Here is a 4435-nt window from a genome sequence, read left to right on the forward strand (position 1 = left end):
AGGTGACGGCAAAAAGCAGCAGAAAGGGGACTGAAATCCCATGCCACAATTCCTGTGGAAGGATGGAATAGCAGCGGGGTGAGAATAACATCCTAGCAGTTGCATTTACAAAGCAGGCTGGAGAAAAGGCTTCTGCTGGGAACTACCTGGAATTTGAGCTGGCCCAGGCTTTGCTTATTTGTCAGCAAACCCACACGAGCCTGGTGTCTCTCTCTGGAACGTGCCCAGTTTAGCACGAAGCACAATAAAGGGAAAGGAAACACAGATTGTCTGGCTGGAAGGATGTAGCCTGGCAGGAGGTAACTGAAATGTAGGACACTGGGCAGAAAACATCCCCAAGTGGCCGCTTTCTGGCAGCTGCAACAAGCACTGATTTTCCTTGGTTTTATTTCACAGCATTTTTTAGCGTAATGCTAATAAAACAGGGTGCATGGGCAAAGCACATGCACTCCGGATACCTCCGTTGCTGGAACTTCCACTCGCTGGTCAGCACAAAGACGTTTTATAAAGGGGAAAGACACTGCCAGGCCCACTTCCCCAAAACATTAACTCTTTCCCTCGAATCATTTCGAGCTTCTGCAGTCCTTGTGATGCCGGTGCTGTCACAGAGGGGCTGAACCCCCAGCAGATGAGAAGATCTTCAGATCAGTCTTAAAAGGAGGTAACCCCGAGGTGCTGGGGCTCCGTCTCACTCCAAGGATCCTTTCTGCCCCCTGCAGCAGATTTTCTGCCCACCAAAATGGGACGGGAGAAATCTCGGTCCTACAGTGCCACCTCGCGACGGCTCATCCTGGGGATAGCTTTGCGCTGTAGGATGGGCCATGCTACAGGTTCCCTCGGCGTTGTGCTGTGTACACAGTGTAAATATAAATACGATACAAAGTTCTGGGTTTACTCTGGAAAACAACCCTGCACTGGGGTTATTTTCAGTGATTACCACCAGCTGCAAAGATCTTCATACACTAGCACGTGTATGAAGATGTAAGAGCTAAGTGCTAAAAGAAAACATTACACTTTCCCAGCCAGCTGAAGAGGTTGAACAATCCACCTTCCAGGTCTCTTTCATCTCATCAACAGATATGTTTTGGTCTTAACAGAATCGTAAAAGAAATGCTAATTCTTTAGCATCTCTTTCTTCTTCGCATTTGTACAGTTTCGCCTAAAGAGAGTTTGCATCTCTGGAGCAATGTACATTTGTTAATATATTGCTTTGAGTTCTGGCGTACTAAGTTATCTTTTACTGTAGAGCGTCTGTAATAAATGACTGGGTGTTTTATTATGAGCTTATCCTGTGTTTGCTAAACGAACATAGTAAAGGCTTAAGTAAACACTTAGTGGGCTATTATTGTGAGTGCCAGCTGCACTCAGGTCTCTATAAACCAAAGTGTAAATTGCTCACAATAATTCATAATCTGAGGAACCAGCAGAGCCAGAATAGGCTCCCTGGTAAAATGCTAGTTTCCTTTTGAACACTTAAATAGTTAAATAGGAGAGTTGCTCTACAAGGAGAAATGTTCGGGGCTTGTACAGCACTTCTGCCCTCTGCTTTTCCTTCCAGCAGTCCAATGCATGCAAAAAGTCTATTAGAAAAAAAACACACACTCACTCTTACCTTGTAGCTCCTCGTTACTTGCTGCTTTCTGCAGAGCTGGTAATTTGTTGGGGCTGAGAGCTGCCAAAGCATCGTTTCCAGCCGGAGCTGTACGGCTGCCAGGTCTCACTCACACGGGGAGAGCTTGGACGCAGCGGCAGAAACCTCTCTCCTCCTGCTTACGATGGGGATTTTCTGTCATCCAGCCACAGCTAACACAGTTTGGTTTGGAAAGTGAAGTGCTGAATTTCAAACAAGCTTGGCAGGGAGGGGAAACATCATTTCCTCATGTTCTCCCCCCTCCTTGACTCTATCTTCACTTCAAAGGAACCTCAGCCACACATACGTATGGCAAGGGACAGGCACCAGTCCTGGGAAATGCTGACAAGGAACCATCTCATCATCTTTTTTCCTCATTCCTACTACAAAGCTGGAGTAGGGAAACTCTTTAAAACCTCCTGTCAGCTCCTAATGTTGCCTGCAGCCAGCTGTTCTCACAGCAGCACCTTGTGGAGCTGCCACATCACAGCATTTGCCATGCAGCTGATAGCATGAAACCAGAGCAATCTTCTCATTTGTTTATTTTTTAATCAGCAAAACCAAACTATTTCAAGCTTTTTTTTTTTTTTTTTTTTTTTTTTTTCCCTCCAATTATTCCATTCCCTCACTGAGCAGGTCAAAGGCCCCAGGACTCCCCAAACAGGGATCGCAGCTGGGCTGCGTATGGTGCCCTCTGAATTCAATTAGGGAAATTGCAGCACCAGTTAATTTTAGGCAGGGAGTGGAGATGCCCTTTTCTAGGAGAAGCCCCTTGGAGTTTGTCATTTGCTAATCACTGAGTGTTTAATTGCGAGCAGGCTACATGAGGGTGCATCTCAAACTCAGCAGATCTCCCCCAGACTTCCTGCCCTCCAATAAAGGAGCTCTTCAACTTACCTTTATCCTTCTAAAAAGCTCAAAGCAAATAAACCTGCAAGTACTACAACTCTTAAGGGTTTTCAGGTTTTTCCAGTGAAGACTGCTGAGGGATTTACCTTTATGGTGTTCTAACAAAGCAAAGGTGAGCAAAACAACAGGCAGCACTTTTTTTTTTTTAGGGAGCTCAAGGCTTTGGTCCCATTCTTGATCTCCTCTTTTCCTTCTTTAACTATTTCTTCATTTTCCATTTTAATTTTTGTTTGGTGGTGTTGCTTCTCATGACCTAATTGGAGAGGCTAAATGGAGATTAAAGCACGCATGTCAGATATTTCTTAAAGTTATCCCCAGCAGGAGAATCTTTGGGGAAAAAAATAAAGGAAATAAAAGATAGTTCAGGCCATTTAATTAGCTGAAAAGAGGCTTCCTTCACAGGTGTTACCTTTTGAACCTTGACACTCTGTCACTGTTTGCATGTGTAAGAGTGACCCTAGAGCATGAAGACAGGGCCTGGGGCCTGTTTATGGCCTGAGGCTGTGATGGGGGGAATATGGGTGGTTTGGGGGTTGCTGCTGGTTTCCCAGAAGCAGGTTTTTGTTTGTTTGTTTGTTTTTTCTTCCTCTGGTAGCTTTTATGCTTCACAATCTGTTTTCTAAGGGTAAGAAGTATATCAGCGTTTGATTAACTGGTTACCCTTCTTCAAGTGTAAAATGAGACAGTTTTTGTTTCATTTTAGCCACCCAAATACAAGGTGGTGGGACAAGAAACTGATTTATCAGTTGGGTTCTCCTTGTGGCTCACCTGCTGCCCGCTTTGAGAGGAGTCACTGGGGCATGGGGACTTAAAGCATGCCAAAATTTAGCAGTCTGTGTCGTGTGTATGTGCAATATGCCCTGAGAGCATGCGGAGTGAATGCTTCCAAGAAGATAAACTGTCACTGAATGTTCCTGTGACCAGATAGCAAACGTCTTCCTGCGAATCTGTGAGTCGAGCTGGGGTTGCTGTGTGAAGCTATTTATAAAGCAGCACCTCTGCCGTCTTCCTGAGGCCAGTTCAGACACAACTCGGGGTTGTGTTTGGGGTCTGTTATATTTGGATGGAAGGTTTCATTCCTTTAGGGTGAGAAGCTCTAAAGTTACCCTTGTGCAGGATGCTTCCTTGCCCAGTTGTAGCTAAGGATCAGTGTAGGTTATTCTGGTCTGCCTTGCTATTCCAGCAGTCGCCAGTAGGTACAAAACTTATTTTTAATTCCTTCTTTGAAGCTGTTTTGTTGTCTTGCGTTACAACGGAATGTCTCACGGCAGGAGAGCTGTGTAATTTTTTTTGTTATTTCATGGTGAATGAAATGATTTCTATCTATAGCTTTAACGCATCTGGAGTACTGCAGGGTATAAGACATGTCAGCATCACTGCTTTCTTGTTTTATTTTTAAAAGCTGTCTTCCAACAATTAATTAGCAGATTGGATGCAGCAGAGCACTGGGCAGATGAGGTAGTGAAAAGTGAGCTGCTCTGCACCTCTTGCTGGGAGTTCATGCTGCTGGAGACAAACAGCTTTTATTTTCTTCTCTCTCTCCCTCTGCCCCGGGATGTTTTGTGATGTTCTTGCTTTTGTGACTGCCCAGAGTAACAGTACCTATAGCCATGTGGGAGCTGGGAGAGAAAGTAAGCCAGGCATATCTGATCAGCCAGAACTCACCCATCTGAAGTGCAGAAAGCAATTTGCTTTGAGAGTTTTTGCTAAAAGGCATCGAGACAGCGTGCTTCCATCCCTTCCTTTGTACTGCAGTACAGACATACCTGCAGGCATCACGCATCTTGGGACATTCAAGAAAAGCATGTGCAACAGAAAGCTTAGGATGAGCTAAACCAAATCAATGTCCATCCATCCAGGCCCACAGCTTGTGGCTAGAGTCCTTTCAGGGCACTG

The sequence above is a fragment of the Aythya fuligula genome, chromosome 30, assembly GCF_009819795.1.
Source record: "Aythya fuligula isolate bAytFul2 chromosome 30, bAytFul2.pri, whole genome shotgun sequence".
NCBI classification, from domain to species: Eukaryota; Metazoa; Chordata; class Aves; order Anseriformes; family Anatidae; genus Aythya; species Aythya fuligula.